At 37.0% G+C, this 18,750-nt stretch overlaps 1 long non-coding RNA gene across 1 annotated transcript in view; it reads right to left on the bottom strand.

The window, feature by feature from the left end:
• Positions 1–18,750, bottom strand: part of LOC109267652 (uncharacterized) — a 75,433-nt gene that overhangs the window by 21,160 nt on the left and 35,523 nt on the right. Inside the window, exons 2-3 of the long non-coding RNA XR_002080216.2 lie at positions 10,607–10,845; positions 8,868–8,989 (exon numbers count right to left, since the gene is read on the bottom strand). This is a non-coding gene — a long non-coding RNA (uncharacterized LOC109267652). The remainder of the gene's footprint in view (positions 1–8,867; positions 8,990–10,606; positions 10,846–18,750) is intronic.

The raw sequence follows: 18,750 nt of genomic DNA on the forward strand, positions 1-18,750 counted from the left end.
TTTCTGGATCTGTCTCTTTAGGCAAGAGAAACAAAAGCAAAATTAAACTATAGAGACTACAACAAACTAAGAAGCTTTTGCACAGTGATAGAAGCCATCAGCAAAACATACAGGTCACCTACCAAATTGGAGAAGATATTTGCAAATGCTATATTTGATAAGGGGTTAATATCCAAAATATATAAAGAATGCATACAACTCAACACCAGAAGAACCCCAAGTAATTTGATTAAAAATGAACAGAGGCTCTGCATAGACATTTTTACCAAAAAAAGACAATATAGATGGCCAAAAGACACATAAAAAGATGCTCAACATCACTCATCACCAGGGAAATGCAAATCAAAATCACAGTGACATACCACCTCAAATCAGTCAGGTAGCTAGTATCCAAACCACAAGAAGCAACAGGTGTTGGTGAGGATACAGAGAAAAAGGAACTGTTGGTGCACTGTTGGTGGGAATTTAAACTGGAGCAGCTACTATGGTAAACAGCACGGAGGTTCCTCAAAAAATTAAAAATAGAATTGTCATATGATTATCCAAAGAAAAGGAAAACACTAATTCAAAAAGATATTTGCGCCCCCCCCACCATGTTTATCACAGCATTATTTACAATAGACAAGGTATGGAAGCAATCTAAGCATACATTGATACATAAATGGATAAAGAAGATATGGTATATATATATGTATATGTGCACATGTATATATATGTGTGTGTATATACATAAATATATATACATATGTATATATACACAATGTTATATATATATATATATATATATATATATATATATATATATACACACACACACACACACACATACATGGACACACACACACACACACACACACCAGAATATTACTCTACTATAAAAAAGAATGAAATCTTGCCATTTGTGACAACATGGATGGACTTGGAGGGTACTATGCCAAGTGAAATAAGTCAGGCAGAGAAAAACACATACCATATGATTTCATTTATATGTTAAATCTGGAAAAAGAAAACAAATAAAAACAAAAACAGATTCCCACTTACAGAGAACAGACTAGTGGTTGCCCAAGGGGAGGGAGGTCGGGGGATGGGAAAAATAGATGACAGGGATTAAGAAGTATAAACTTCTAGTTTTAAAATAAATAAGTCACAGGGATGAAAAGTGCAGCACAGGGTATACAGTCAATAATATTGTAATAACTTCGTATGGTGACAGATGGTAACTATACTCATTGTGGTAAGCATTGTGTATAGAATTATTGTACACCTGAAACTAATATAACATTGTATGTCAATTAGACTTCAATAAAAAAGTTGCTTGCCAAAGAACCAGAAGTTTATTTCTAAAAAAAGTTATTCTAAAAAAATGAAAGTTTGTACAATGTAGACTTATTTATAATAGGACTTTTTTTTAGAAGTCCAAAAATGGGAGAGTAAACAAATAATTTTGTATTCATACAATGAAATATGTACCTTTAAAGAACCATGTCATAAAAACATATTGATTCTTGGGGAAAAATGGTCATAAACTATTAACAACTGGAAGATGTAGCCTATAAGCTGTTTCAATAGTATGTCTATCATGTAAAATAGAAATGTGGAAGCATCCAGAAGGGTAGGAAGGACATTTAACAAAATGTAAAACATTATTTTTCTTTCCATGTTTTTTTATATTTTCCAAGTTTTTTTTAAGTGTTTTCTTATGTGATTAGATATAATCCCGTAATTATTATTAATAAAGACTCATTAATATTTAAAGGCCTTCTCTGAGTCCAGTAATTTACTTGAACTCAGAGGTTGTGTCACATGTGATAGATACACTGTGAGCACTAGGATAGGTGCATTCAACAGAAAGACCCTCACAGCTGTCTCAGGCTTGCACCATTTGGTGATTGTCTGTGTAAAATGATAAATTAGAACATACTGCAATTCTAGGGAAGAATGGTTCTCCCCAGGTTTTCCATCTTGCTGTCACCCATAACCAGATGCTCATACTATAATAGAAACAGTAAGAAATTATGAGTTCATGAAATGAAAGGCACTATTATATCACTGATAGTGAGAAGAGGGGGTCCAAGTTTAAATTGCTTTGGCAATCCCAACCCTGTATTTCCTGATTCTGATGCAACTGAAACCTCAGCTTTCTCATATTTCAATGGTTTATATAATATATTTATAGATACGCATAGAATTTTATGATAAAACAGTGCTTTATGGTTGGAGTAAGTAAGCAGCTGGATACCACTTTGTTTGATTTGTATAGAAGAGTGGAAGTTCAAACATAAAATGAAATGACTACCCCTTTGTTTAGCTATCATAGACTGTTTCTTTATCACAGTCACATGCAATCTATTGGAAAATGTAGAGGCAATAACAAACACAGTACCCAATACCCAGCTCCATTATAACAAGTACTATATACTTGTATATACTTGTATATACTTGTATATACTTGTATATATACTATTATATACAAGTGTATAATCCCTATATTGGTATCTCTGCACTCAAGGTAAGGGGAACAGCTTCCTATGGTCCACTTTCTGTCTTCCTGCATAGGGATTGCGTAAGGCACATTTAAAATAAACACTCATAGGAACACTCACATACCAAAGCTTTCTACTTACAACCGTTCTGGCTATGATGATGAATAATCTCTGACAAATCTCTACTCCCCACACTTTACTAAGCAACCCTGAAAACCAGGGTTTACTAACAGCATGCATCCTCTGTGTGTTGCCTTACATTTGACAAGAACAAATGACCAAAATTATAAAACAAATTTAAGTCTTGGATCCACATCACATTTCCTTTTGTAAAATGAAGTAAAAATGTGTTTTTACAAAACAATTTCTATCCTATTGATACTTGAGAGAAACCTTTGCTACTGTTGATAAAACCTTTTCTACCTTTGTGAACATGGTCAGTCATGACAGAGTGCTTCCAATAAAGAGATTAAGAGAATCAAACAAGAACCTCAGTGAAACACCAGGAACTGTTGAGATTTCAGACTTTTTTCATCACATCTCTGATTTCACACAATAAAAAGCATGACTCTACTCAAGTTAAATATCCTAGCATTGATTGCTAGATATCAGAGAATGGCTGTTAAGTGTTATCAGATTACCAAACACTTGCAATGTTTGCTTGATTGACAATTTTACAGCTGGCATACTGAAATACATTCTGCTTAGCAACTAATGTTAAGCAGAAGAAAACTTTCCGGCTATGTCATGGTTGTGAAAACAGGTGCAGGGTATCTGGAAAAAATTTTACTCTGAAAGGAAGACAAAAGTGGTCTTCAAATGAACAGCTTGAACCTGAAGTATGTTATTTCATCTAATAATAAAGGCAAAAAAACCTTTACATTTCTAAAAGTTACATGTATTCCAACAAAAATAAACAGTGTTTAGCTACCAGGGCAAACTCAATCAAACTAAGTGAATTAGAATAATTTTTTCTTCCAAGATTGTTTTTTAAGTCTAAGGACACTTTTTTTTTTTATCATTACAGTAATCTGTGTTATATTTTGATTCCTCCATACTAGTGGTGATAAACTGGTTTGTACAATCTTTTGAAATGTTACCCAAACATAAACTATAGGACAGAGTTAAGATAAATTGGAAGACATTTTTACCTTTCTTTTGTTTTTCAGATTTTGATTTTTTTTGCATGTTAGACTCTTTAATTTTAGACCATTTAATGAACAAAGTCAATAATGGTCATATACTCAAAATAACTAGAAACAGGAGATTCTGGGATTTTTCATGATGATCTCTAATAGGTACTGGAAGCCTGAGTTAGGATAAGTGGCCGTGTAAGCTCCAGGCTTCAGATGGTATGGACCTTGTTAGTGGTGGTTCCTGTGATTAGGATTTCAGCTTATTCTTCTACTTTTAACCCAATGAAAATTATCATTTCTCACATCACATCTACTCTTTTATTGCTTCTGATTGATTCTGGAAGCAATGGACTTTAGTATAAAATAGGGTGTTTTTGTTTTTTGTTTTTTAGCTAAAAAGAAAACACACTCTGGGGTAGCAATACAAAAACCTATCTTTTGTTAGCCTGGAAATATTGGAAAGATGTCTTTTTACCATTTACACAACCCTAGAAGTCATCAAATGACTCTACCCTAAGTTAATCACCAATAAATAAAAATAAAATGCTATTTTTAAAATTGTATTAAAAATTTTTTTTATTAGTTTTTTTTTTTTACTTTTTGAGAGGCAGAGAGAGACAGAGTGCATGTGGGGGAGGGGCAGAGAGAGAAGACGACACAGAATCCAAAGCAGGCTCCAGGCTCTGAGTTGTCAGCACAGAGCCCAATGCGGGGCTCAAACTCACGAACCATGAGATCATGATCTGAACCGAAGTCAGACGCTCAACCCACTGAGCCACCCAGGCCTCCAAAATAAAATGCTAGTTTGTTTTTTTCCCCTAGTATCTTCTAGCTAACATTTTTCAGATTCTTTTCCTCCTAAAGTTATTTAGTTTTGACTCAAATAGTTATCAGCCTGGTACAGCCACTCCCCAAGAATGATTCATTCATTCAGTGGCTTCTTGTTTCTTCCAGGCAATCTGTGAGGAACAATCATTTGGCCTCTTTTCTATGCTCTTCCTAACCTTCTCAGTTTAGTGTGAGAACACAAGGAGGAAGATGCGTCTGGGGTACATCTTCGCCCACTCAGAGGAGTACAGCTGGGAAGGGAGGCAGAAACGTTGTGCTCACAGACCACACAAAGTACTCCCCACCAGGCTGCAGCTGTGACAACCCAGCAATTCTTCCCTCGACACCTACGGCACATATTTCATAGTCTAAGAATAGATGTGCTTACATTGATCAAGTGGGGGAGGCTGACAGAGTTAGCCTCATATGGCTAGGTCTCAGATGCATAAAGATGTCAAGAGATCTGGTTTTAATTGAAATGCAAGCATTTGCCACGTGGTATTCTACACACGGGGTGATTTTGCCTTATATGGTCAGTAACACGTTTTGGCAATACAAAAATGAAAAACAAAATAAAAACAAGTGAAGCATGAGTTGTAACAATAACTTATTACGGACCAGAGAAAAGAATTATATCCAGTGAACATTATGTAAAAACATGATATTTATATTTTTGATTGTTATACAGATTTAACATGCTAACTAAAAAAAAAAAATAATCCAGTTGATTGCTGTTTTATTCACTTGTAGAAGGTGATTTTCCTGCAGACAGATTTTCTGGTGGTTGATATGTTAACAACAGAACACTTTGGTGTTTTTGATTACTCATTTGGCATTAGGATCACTTCTTTGAGAAAGTCTGAAGAGTAAAACAGAACTGCTGCAATATTTTTGTTATCATGATACTATAATGTAAACACTGAGAACTGACTCACCGTTCAACTGATGTAGAGAGATCAAAGGAGAGCCATATCATAATTTAACCTTAAGTGAAGGTTTGTGTGGAGATAAAAATTAGGGTGGCAGGTCAATCCTAAAATAAAATTTATTTAGTCTATTTCTCCCTTTCAAGATTTGAAACATAAAACCTATATTGGCCAATTGGTCCAGATGTCAACTTATAATAAAAGCCAAGTTCCATTAGGAAATGATACTTGCTTTTCATTTCTAAGAGGTGTCTACCCTTTTCTCGTCAAAATGTGAGAACTCCATACTTGTATATTCACTGTGGCATTTGGAACTGAACTGAAACTTGGTAGTTCTGTTTTTATCTTTATGTGACCTCTTAGTAAGAACATTTTTTAGGAAAGCATAGAGCAAGGTAAAATGTAAATACATTTTTTGTAGAGTGAAAAACTTCTGGCTTCATTATTATTGGTAAAGAAATAGACCCTTAAATAAAGCACGTTATGGCTATGCCCCAACAAGAGGTAGAATTTATAATTGAGGCAATGTCCTTTCTTACCTTGTACTGCTTAAATCTCACTGAACCTGTGGCCACCCACTTTGCTTAGACGTAAAACAGCATATATAAAGAGAGAAGGTGATAGATGTGCCAAATAACTATCCTAACTATCTGCATATTGTTGACTAATTTGTTGATTAATTAAAAGCTATGTACAGGGATCATTGTGATCCAAGTCTGGATGAACTTGATATTCAGCTTCTGGGAGGTTGTGAGAACATGTTCTAGATTGTTCTCACACCAGATGTCAGGTGCTTCCTGAGAAACTTTATTGTTGGCCCCGCAGAATTCAGGGCAGCTTCAGGAAGTGATGTCTCACCTGACACTTGTCAGATTGCCTCCTAGGACAGCAGAGAGTGGTATAGATCTATAGTTACTGCCCCCAAAGTATTATAAAATCTAAGTCTTTCTTAAGCTTTGTCACTGTGTGACTTAGTTATAGTCACCTTTGCTTCCTTTGTCCCAGGAAGAAGTGAAGACCCTAAGTGTCAGAACTTGCCATGGAGTAAAGCAAAAGGATCACCTGATAGAGGCCAGTAAAACCCAGCTCCAACCAAACCACCTTCCATCATGGCTAATGCAGAGCTTTGGGACAGCACCTCTCACTCCAGTTATTCTCTGATGCCACAAAGGCCTCAATACTACCTAATTCTCTCCGTCACCTCACTTTTAGGTACCTGGATTTTGTTTCTGGAATCTGGTCCCCTTCAATCACTGGATTCTTATCTTTAAAATTCACTCTTGAAGTCATTGATTCCCTGTCACCAACTCCCTTTTGACCAGACCACTTCACCTGAGAATCCTATCCCTGGATCCTTTTCTGGCTGCTTTCTTTCGAAAATTCCATTTCTCACTGACTGCCACATAATCTGGCACTACCAAACAAGAGTTAGAGCCTCCACAGGGAACTCCCATGCAGGCCAAGTCCTTGTTTGCACCTTTGGCTGGGTGTTGATAGGATGTCTCAAACCATGCGTGGATCACTTTTATTGAAAAAAAGGAATGTGCGTGGACAAGTTGAGCCTCCAACAGCAGGCCACATCGGCCACATCGGGAAGGGGATGTTCTGAGGGTGTGTGACAGGGAAGACTATGTGTGTTGACTATGAATGTGTTTGCGTGTGAGAGTGAAGAAGTACGTGAATGGCTCTGAGCACATGTGAGTGCGTGTGAGCGTGTAAGTGTGTGTGCAAGTGGGAAATAAATACAACAGGAAAGCCTTCACTGGTAGCAAGGTCTGAGAGATGTCGTATGCCAGAGGATCTCTTGGCTCAAATTGACCCAGGCTCTAGTTTGGCTTCTGTTACCAGCTCAGCTTGTGTGATCCTGAGAAGCCACTTTCTTGTCTCTTGGATCACAGTTTTTAAACTTGAAAGATGAGTATATGAAAAGTACTATAAATTCTTTGTACCACAAAAAGTACCACAAAATTGCTGTTATGATTCTCTTTCATCTGCCCTACTATACATTAGAAGGTGAATATACAGCCGGAAAAAGGAGGCTATGGTTAAGAAATGCAAAGGTAGGCTCAAGCCCCCTCATCACACACTTTTTAGGTTATGGTTAAAATAGTACAGGGACAGAGACTGAAAGATGACTGGCCCCACCCTGGGGGAGAAGAGGACATCTCCAGTGTGATGATAAGAGGAACACAAGCCCCCTATGTTCCTCTGCTGGTCCCTCAGACTGGAACATCTCCCTCTTAAATCCTTCTGAGACCCAGACATGGAAATAAACCCATCTGCCTTGCCTATTGATTTTAAAAGTGCCTCAATTCTTTAATGCAAAGAAGTGGGTGAGCTGGAGATGTTGCGTGCTATCTTAATTTGAGAGTAAATGTTACATGCCCCTGAGTGGCCTCCATTAATTATAACCAAGAAAACAACCTTGGCGTGCCTCACTTCTCTCATTGACTGTATCGATGGCTTTCCCAGACTTCTACATTGAAGGCAGGCCCAAAAAGCAACAAACATTAGGCAGACCTCTCTTTTCCAGCTGCTAAAAATAAATAAGTTTATCTGCAGCACTGCCTAAGGAATGACTCAAGCCAAAACTAGAGATAAATGTAAATGTCACTTCTTTTAATAAGAAAACATTGATAAATTCATACATGCGTCTCCATTCTAACTCAGGCTGGGTAATGGTATGATCAATTCATAAGCAACATACATGAAAGAGAGAAGCAGATTTATAAAGCAAATGTACTGGAAAGCCATAACCCAATATCCCTGTCAATTGAAACTGAGACCAGAAAAACAAGGAAGGATTCTAAACATGAACCAGAATAACTAACATGAAGATCTACAACACTGAGGCCCAGAGAGGTAATGTGGCTGCCACAGGATTGCCAGCAGTTTAGGACTGAGTATCATTTTCTGTTTCCCAGATTGACACCTTTGCCACTACTAGCTGCTATTTGCTATGTCCTTATGCTTTAGAAAAGTCAAATACTTTTCCAAGGTTGAGTTTTGAAGTAGAAATTACTGTGGCACTTTCAGTGTTCCTTTTCAAAGTTCCCTCCTTGGGTTCGACATCTATTTTCCACCTGCCCTCTCCTCCTGACCACAGACTTGCACACTGACACAGCCCCCTACATCCTACCTTCCTCTTCCTCAGCCTTCTTCTTCCTGAACATCTTGCTTTGTTCTCTACCTTAGTGTCTGCTCACTCCGTTTTCTCTCTGATGTCACATGGTAGCATCTCTACTTCCTGAAATCTCCACAGCACATCTCAAACATTCTAACTTCCAGAGTAATCTACATCTGTGGTTTTCAAAGTGTGGTCTGCAAAACAGCAGCATCACATCACCTGGAAACTTGATAGAAATGCAGATTCTCAGGTCTCAGACTGGACTTCCTGTCCCAGAAACTCTGATAGTCAGACCCAGCAATCTGTGTTTTAATGAGCCCTCCACACGACTTTGAGCTCTCCCCAAGTCTGAGAATCACCAACCTACCTTATCTTTTGGTAGCTTGAGTTCCAAAGCAAGAGTTCTGTGGAGTACTGTTTGTGTTCAGATTCAGCTTTCCGGCTGTATACTCAGGATAAATTACACCCTCTCTGCCTCATACTCCTCATCTGTGAAATGGAGATAGTAATAGATTTTGCTTTAGATATTTGCTGTTGGTCGATGAAATGATACAAGGTATGTACATAATGTACTTAGCACAGAGCAAAACCTAGGAAATGCTAAAAAAAAAGTTAGCATTATTCTTTCATAAGATAGTTCTACTCTACTTCACTTTTCTTTCCATATCATACTCTTACGAAACTTGTAAACAAATGTTAATCAATAGCGAAACCATGTTACTTAAGAATGTAAATTACGTTCTGAATCAGGTCTTGATATTATCAATCTTTATGAAACCATTTTCATGTTTGTATTTAAAGTAGTTATATGAATATTTAGTTTCTGTATTTCAACAGTTAATAAAAATGATGACACAGTACCACTCAAAAGAATCAGTTTAGAGAAAGCTATTTCAAGCTATTTCACTGCCACATAGGAGTACACCCAGAAAAAGCTTTGCAAGTTTGTTCTTGCAGCAGCTGATATCCTTAAAGGAAAACACACATAGGTTTGTTGCTAATAATAAGGCACCCTGGTCTTTCGGTCTAGGACAACTGTAAACTTGTCTGTGCAGAATGTCCCTCAGGCATAAAAGCAAGCTCAACAGATGGGACAGGACCCCACAAGCAACTCTTCAAATCTGAATCATGCATTTTTCTTGCATGTAAATATCATTTCATATTAATTGATATTACTAAACAGCACTTATAATTGCAGCAATTCTTGCAATTATCATAGAGAAATGAATTCATACTATTTCACATATAAAATGGCTCTTATGTATGTATTTCAAACAATATAGCAAAAGTTGTGAAATCTCTTCACCCGGTGTGCTAAAGTGTAATTCATGTCTCTCCCATGCAAATCTCAAACCCTTTTTAAATATTGTATACTTGTAATTAAAAAAATCAAACTAATAGAAACATCATTGCTCTTACTCCAGTGAGTAGTGCCACCAATTAGCAAAGAGCTTTATAGGTGATATCTACTTTTTAAATTAGCTGTTACTTTCCGGTATAGCTACTTAGTTAATGGATATTATGATTGTAAAACTCGTGTTACTTGGAACATACGTACAGTGTATGATCCCAGTGAAATGGCTCACGCCAACAGCAAAAACAAAAAGCCTGCCCAGAAGGGACCTTTTGTAAGGCAGGCCAAAACTGTATGTGCATAGCATTTTCTGGCAAGTCACTGGCAAAGTCCTCAGCTGTGAATATCCTGGACATAAGGTTGTGCAATTGTGGTTAGGGAAATATGGTGGTTGTTAGTTTAATTCCTAGCTGACCCAATTTCTATTCATATAAAATATGCTTTGGGACAGTCATCAGGAGACCACTTGGACTTTGGTTTACATGGAATTTCCTTGCCTTTTATGACATTTCACATTTTCACTAAGAGATAGAAGAATTCTATAAAACGAATCGCTTAAGCCGGTAGAAAAATATGTACGTAGAAAAATGTGTAGGTAAAGCTTTTCAGCATATCAACAAAGGTTCATATGCAGCAGTTAAGTACAAGGAATTCTAGGACAAGGAAATGAACTCAATGGAGTGGAGCCATAGAAAACTGGGTCTAAAAATCAGACATGAATGGGAGGGGCTCCATTTGGAGGCCACACTTACAAGCATAGTTTTCTGAGTTCTTTTTTGAGCATCACAATTTTGGCCCTGAAGCCATGTTGTTTAGTGCTAGGGAGGAGATCTGGAAATCAGAAATCCTCATTCCGGTCCCGAGGCGCTTGTAAGATGTCCACAATTCTCTTTGGCCCAATGTTCTTTCATGGGATTAATGATGGTTCATCTTCTTAATACCCATCTTGGAATAAGGAATCTGTATTTGAGTCGCCATTATGAAAGCAATCCTTTAAAAAAAATAACAGAACCACTGTTAAGATTGAAACACTGAGGGGAGAATGGAATCAAAAAGCTAAAAGAGCTCTCCTATAGAAGAATAGGTTTACAAACACAAATAGTGCCAGAGAGTCTCGATAGCATTCTCAATAGAATTAAAAACAGTGAGCACAGTGAATGTACCTTAACACACATGTATTTATATTTTTGTAATGCATTTGATACAGTATCTCAATAAATCTTATTTGCCAACCTAATTAGCATTGGCTTTGCTGTGTGCTCTGTCACATGGACTGAGAACTGGCTGGAGGACAAGTCCTAATGACTCAGGGCAACGTGTTGACTATAGGGTCACCGTGAGGTCTGGTTTTGTTTAATGTCTTTATTAACGATCTGGAAGAAAGAGCAAATAATTCTTGAATGAAATAATATCTGAGTGACAGGCACATGGGCTAACTGGAAAACATAATTAAGTAGAAGTGTGTAAGCGCCAGTCCTAGGCTTGCTACTGATTTGAAGGAGGCAGTCACTCGATCTTTCTGGGCCTGTTTCCCCTTGTGGAAAATGGAGATAATGGGTACTCCTGTGAGAAAACAGAGATAAGATTTTATGATTTCAAATACAAAGTATGATAATACTCCCTCTGATAATATTTAGTGCTTATCTACTGCTTAGAAGTCACTTTAACATGGCAGAACTGAGGGTAGGGCCTGTGTCAGGGAGGAACAAAATGACACTGTCAAAGGACAGCATGTTGGGAGGACTCATGGCTAAAACACCCTGCAAAAGGGGTTTGTTAATAGGTGGAGGAAGCTTAGAATGGGAAGTTCAAGAATACCAACAGACTCTTTAGTGGAAAACTGCATAGGAGGGTAAAGATAAAAGAGGGTAAATCTGTCTTGCTGTGTTTGAAGATGGGGCAGAGGGATGAGATGGAACCACAGGAAGACCTCCCACACGTCCTGCTTTTTTTTTTTTTTTTTTTTCCTGGTCCATGGAGAGTATGCACGGAGAAGATCTATTCACATCCAAGTACTCATTAATTGCTGTTCACTTTTTATATCAAAATTGAGCTGTTTAAATTCACAGGCAGAAGTCGGTAGATGATTTCAGGTAAAGCCTTCAATGTGATTATCTTGGCAGAGTCACTTCTATCTAGTCTGACATGGTGGAGTCCTAGGCACCGCTTTCTCAGTTTTCAAAGGGGGAAATTAGCTGTGGGGGGCAGGGGTAAGTGGGTGGATGGTGCTCATTTATACAAACAAAGCTAAAAATGACTTACCAAGTTTTGTTTTTTTTCCCCATTGAGAAATACGATTTTCAAACTGATCAGAATTTTTGTGACAGCTGAGACGTCACTAATTCTTTTTAGTAGTAAAGAGACTCAGGAACCAAATTAACATTAGTAAGGTTACTGGATCTTGTAATATAAAGCAGGGTTGCTCAAACTAACTTGATCCTAAGTATTTTCTAGGAATGCTTTTCAAAAATACAGATCTGGGGGCACCTGGGTGGCTCAGTCAGTTAAGCGTCTGACTCTTGATTTTGGCTTGGGTCATGATCTCACAGTTCATGAGATCAAGCCCCGCATCAGGCTCTGCACTGACAGTTGGAGTCTATTTGCTTTCTCTCTCTCAAAATAAATACGCTTAAAAAAAATTTACAGATCTCAACATTTCAGCCCAGACCCACCAAAGCAGAATCTCCAAAGAAGTCAAAGTAATTGTTATCATCAGGCAAGTGTGAACAATCCCAGGTTGAGTTAAAGGATTTATATTGTTCTAAAGAGTTGTCTAATCAACATACGGTGGTCTGATGTACTCATATCTACTAAAGCTGGAGTTCATTCCAAGCCAAGTCAGAATATTTGTGTTGTTTTATTTGGGCTTTTATTTTTTTCCTACATAAAATCAAAGATTACATAGAAGATAGACGACTTCATTGTTTTTTCAGTTTTTCTTACCAATTAGCAAAATGTATGTTAATACTTTAGAATGTCATTTTACAATTTCTAAGAGTGTGGCTTATTTCTCATGAGTTATTTGCTTTGAGTTCATTTATAATTTATAACCTACCCATTCCTAAAAAACAGTGAGGATTTTATTTCAAATTGTGTGTCTAGTGAAAGTTGAGAAAAAAACTTCAGAGTCCCTGATGTGACTGGAGGGGTCTCATCAGCAACATTCTTAAAGAAATCAGACTAAAATTCACCCTATCCTCTTCCTTAAAGCAGTGTTCTTTATGCTAAGCCACAGATTTTTTATTTGGGAGACAGGTGAAGCAATGCAAAATAGGGTAAAAATTTGATAGAACATTTCCTATGTGCTCTGATTCAATTGTAAAATCAGTAGAAACTTTAGAGGAAGACCAAACAGGCTCCCCAGCAAGAACATTAGGATCCTCGTTACATAGGAATCCCTTTCTGGTGGTATTGGGCTCATGGAAACCAGAACTATCACTAATACAGTGCTCTTAGCCATTACCCATGCCATTTCTAGAATTAGATTTCAATATTAATTTGATGTTTATTAAGAAAACATAAGACACAACTTAAATTAATGTATGTGGGATGATAGGTTGGAGGAGAAGATCCCAGAAAAATATTCAGAAAAAAAAAACCCAAAAACTCACTGAGGGGAAAAAAACCCCTGCACTTTGGAATAACATGGAAAAGAACCAAGATTAAAAACAAACAAACACTTTAGAGCCCACTAATAAATAAGTTACAAAATCATGAAAACATTCTTTGAAAAAGTAAATCTACCATAAGCGATCACTTGTGGCCTAATTTTACTTTGACTAAATATCATGGTTGTTTTAAAATATTTTTTTTTAAGTTTACTTATTTAGTTTGAGAGAGATAGGGAACACGAACGAGTTGGGGAGGGGCAGAAAGAGAGAAGGGAGAAAGAATCCCAAGCAGGCTCCTGTTGTGAGTGCAGAGCCTGATGAGGTGTTGGATCTCACCAACTGTGAGGTTCAAATCTCACCAACCTGAGCTGAAATCTAGAGTCAGATGTTTAACTGACTGAGCCACCCAGGTGCCCCTGTTTTAAAATATTTTATGGGGCGCCTGGGTGGCTCAGGCAGTTGAGTAACCAACTTCGGCTTAAGTCATGATCTTGTCATTGCTGAGTTGGAGCCTTGCATTGGGCTCAGTCTCGCTGCTGTCAGCACAGAGCCAACTTCGGATCGTCAGTTGCCCTCTCTCTCTGCCCCTCCATGGCTTGTGCACTGTCTCTCAAAAATAAATAAACCTTTCAAAATATAAAATAAAATCTTTTTTGATGTGTATTTTTTGTCTGAGGTGATTTTGCCATTTCAATCTATTTTCTCTAAGGATAGCTAACATTTTATTTTGCTCTCTTCCTTTCCTAATGGGCTATGGCTTGTGTATCCTGATTAATCTGTCTTCCTCTTCATTTTTTAGATAATTTTAAATTTTAAATAGCAAAAAAAAAATCCATCAAAGAGAGTTCAGTTGTGTTGCATATTGGTACTGGGTAAATTCTATCCCAGTGGCATGGGCAGGAACACGGTTTTCCCTTTCAGTCGGATTCAGGTTACATGTATTTGAGGCCACTAATCTGGTGTGATTCTGTAGCTCCCTCTCCACCTCTTCTTTCCTCCATGCATAATCTCACATTAATTGTGCACTAACACATCTTTACATCCCAGGGGAGCCTCAGAGGAGAGTAAGAATCTCTTTCTGACCAGGGCTTACCTCTTCACTGGGGAAGCTAAGAGCTTCTTTTTCTTCATTTCCTCTTCTACTGATGTATACATGTATGTGTGTATGAATTTATTGATTTATTTTATGATTTGGTTTTTATAGCAGAGGCGCACGTGAATGCAAGGCTGCATGAGTGGTAATAGCTTCCTCTTATCACAAACGTTTGGAGGTAGCCTTTCTCCAGCCGCTCCTCTGCCTGTGTTTAACAGAGCTCTCAGCACGTTTAAGGAAGGAATCAGAATCTTGACACACTTAGGACAGCCCTGAATTAACTCTCCCTGTGACTAAATTTGCCTAAGGCATATGAAACACTTGTTTTTACAACAGCATACTCTCACGACGTTCATTAATTACGCTAGTATTTTTATTTTCTAGTGCTGTTTTTGCTATTGTTGATGACATTTCCCAGCAAAACCAGTAATTAAATACATATTTGGAGAAACAGTGCAACTGATTAATTTCTGTGTTACCATTTGTTTATTAAAAATTAAACAGCATCTTATTCATTAATTTACCTGTCCAGCAAATGAAGTACTTGTCAAAGAGACAGTTCCTGCACCAGTGCACCTACCATAGCTGTGTAGCAGTACGCTGACCTCTTTGTAGCCACTAGCCATATTTGGTTAACTGAGCATTTGAAACATGCCTAGTGTGTTTGAGGAACTGAATATTAAATTTTATTTAATTTGAATTACTTTAAATTTTAATACACAAACAGTATAAAATAATTTATCGTTAAACACAACTTTTTTTTTATATGTATATCTCAGGAATAATTTTTATATTGTTGCATGTTAAAATAATATTTTAGATATATTAGGTTAAGTTAAATTAAAATATATTATTAAAATTTGGGGCACCTGGGTGGCTCAGTTAAGCCTCCGACTCATGATTTCAACACAGGTCACGGTCGCATGGGTTTGTGAGTTTGAGCCCCACTTTGGGCTCTGTGCTATCAGTGCGGAGCCTGCTTAAGATTCTCCCTCCCTGCCCCTCTCCCATGCTCTCTCTAGCTCAAAATAAATAAATAAACTTTAAACATGTATACATTTTTAAAATTAAATTCACTTATTTCTTTTTACCTTGTTTTAGTGGGGCTACTGAGAAATGACATATGTGGTATGCATTTTATTTCAATTGGCTAACACTGGCACAGGCAACCCAACATCTGTCAACTAGAAGCAAGTACAAAATAATATTGAAAAAACATGTGAAGAGTATGACTGGTTAGTCGAGATTTTAGGAATTTATTTTTAAAAGGTTAATCATGATTTAGAAAGAGTTAGAAGTGAATCACCTAAACACATGCATTCATGTAAGCTGACAGTTGAAGACACTGTCTGTTGAGCAAGAGAAAAACAATGACCCAAAACCCAGGTGTGACGAAATGATTAATCCAGCTGAAAGGAATTAGCATGGAAAATTGATATTATAAGATATTAGAGTTGGAAGGAGTTAAATATTCTTGTCTAAACTCTTACCCTGTGCAGAAAACTCTTTATTCAGTAAATCTTCAAGAATTATTTATTGCAGGCTGGTGACGTGCTAGGTATCGTTCTAATCTGGAGACACAACGGCAAGTAAGCCAGACAAATCCTTACTCTTGTCACATTCTAGTTGAGAAAGACAGATGATAGACAATTTATAAATCCATGGGCAAGAGAAAGGACAATTTCAGATTTTGATAGTGCTAGGAAGCAAATAAAATGATGATAGTTATGGAGAGATGGAGGGTAAAGGAAGTTACCTTCGGCTAATTTAGCTGGAGTGCTCAAGAATGGCCTCATGGAGGAAGTGACATGGGAGCTGGAAGGTGGAAAATAGGACAGTGTCAACCAAACCAAAGTCTGGGAGCAGAGCATTCAGCAGATGAACTGACAAATGGAAAAGCTTGAGGATGAGTGAGCTTGGTACGTTCGAGAAACAGAAACACTGCTCTGGCTAGGGCACATGAGGGAGAGAATAGAGGCAGAAGCCAGATCACATCTGACCTTAGAAGCTAACATGATGGCTCTGGGTTTATAATATGTGCAATGAAAACCTGTTGAAGAGTTTTGATCATAAATGTAATATGAACTGATTTTCTGCTGCTCTGTGGAGAATGGATTGTAGAGGAGAATACTTGTCCAATATCCATGAACTGAAAGTCATGCCTCCTTCCTTTGCATTCCTATACAAAATTATCTGTATGTCTCCTAGGGCACTTTTCCTTTCTTACCTTGTATTCTAATTATTCAGTTCAAGTCGTAGCTCCACTACTGGGGAAGAATTCAGTCTGATTCATCTTTGCCTTTCCTGTAGTCTCAGCACAGTGCCTTGAACATAATAAGCCCTCCATGAATATTTATTAAATGAATGAATCATGGAATGGATGATAATTCAGACTCTGCTTGAATACTTTCAATGACAAGAAGGGCATTGCTTTATAAAGCAACCCTTTCCCTTGTTAGAAGGTTCTATATGGTTTTAAAATGCTTTAAAATTGTTAGAAAATGAATATTTTTTATTTTCATTTATTCAACTTTATTCTTTCATTTGTCTGTAGAAGAGCAGAGAGAAATAAATTTCTTCTGCCAAAAGATTATCTTTAACTATTGGTGATAGTGATTATTTTCACAAATGTTTAATTTTTTGCCATCTTCAATCTTTTCAATATTTTTAGTTACATTTTTACTTATTCTCCTTACCACTTCCCTCAGTTTATACTTTAGTGTTTCATAGTCTCCTTAAAATATAATGCCCCAAATCGAATATAATATACCACATCAATCTGAAGAGTCAGAAAATATTGAGTCTATTACTAACCTTTGTAGAGATTCATACATGGATAAATGCTAAACATTTTTTTTTTTTTTTGAGAGAGAGAGAGAGGGAGTGTGCAAGTGGGGAGAGGGGCAGAAAGAGAGAAGGACAGAAGATCAAAGCAGGCTCTGCATGGACAGCAAAGAGCCCAATGTGGGGCTCGAACTCAGAAACCGTGAGATCATGACCTGAGCTGATGGCAGATGTTTAACCAACTGAGCCACCCAGGTGCCCCTATGACTAAACATTTTTAATACCTTCGTCAAAATAATGGATCATAGTGAAATATTTAATCACATTTTTAAGATGTTTCAACTGGTTGGAAGTGATGAGTAGGTACTTATATAATCCATTGCACTGGGCTTGTCAGTAGCTCACTGAAGTAATTGAAATTGGTAGGGTAGAGTCAGGAAGCATCACATTTGAATTAAAGTTAATAAATAACAGTGCTAAATTGGTAATGAGCTCTATCTTTCTAAATCAAAGGTATGCATTTAGCAGGGATCTTAATTCTCTTAATCTCCTGCTTCTCAATTTAGGTTTTATGAATCACTAAATAGTAGATGGCTTGCACAGTGTAGACCACGTCTGGGGAAAAGGAAATTTTGGAGTAGTAGAAAGCTATTTGGAACAGAAAGTCTTTCCTCGTACCACATTTCATAGATAGGTGATAATTGCACTTGCCTTCCTGAGTTGCCTGACTCACAGAATTGTAATGTTGGAAGTAATCATAAAGAGCACCTGCCAATCTATTGAGGAATTTCTTTTTTCAAACTGTAAGAAATTAACCATGAGCATTAGGTCTACTTCCATTCATTAATTCAATAATACCGTAAAGGATGAAGAGAAGAATAAATAAAACCTGTGTGTTTTTTGTCTGAATAAAGCATGATCCTTAGAGCCTGCATCACTTCCTCCTAGTTTTATCTAATTATCTGCCTTTTCTTCTTTGCCTTAATAGATTTTACTCTTTCAAAATGCACTTTTAGTTTCTATTAATGTAAGTTATCCCGAATCTTTTTTGGAATGAAGCATGATTATTTATAATAGGTCATGAGACTGAAGGATAACTTAAGACTTTACCTTTCTCTTGATAGAAAAAAAAAATTCCTGCAGCAGTGATCTGTCAACCTAGAAAATTCTAGCTGGCCTAGAATCATTCTATTTCTTTTGATTGTTCTGAAAGGAATATTTCATACTGCTGATTTAGAAATAATAATTATTAGCAGTTTGCCATTTTGTCTCAATTCTTGATACAATGTTTACTAATGTTTCTGCTGATTTTTTTGATTTGCATGTTTTCATTATAAATTAATTATATCTCATTATGGTCTAATTGACTAGATTCTTGAATATAATGCTGTCAAAAATGCAACTACAA

The sequence above is a fragment of the Panthera pardus genome, unplaced genomic scaffold (assembly GCF_024362965.1).
Source record: "Panthera pardus isolate Hobbes unplaced genomic scaffold, ASM2436296v1 HiC_scaffold_2, whole genome shotgun sequence".
Taxonomy (NCBI): Eukaryota; Metazoa; Chordata; class Mammalia; order Carnivora; family Felidae; genus Panthera; species Panthera pardus.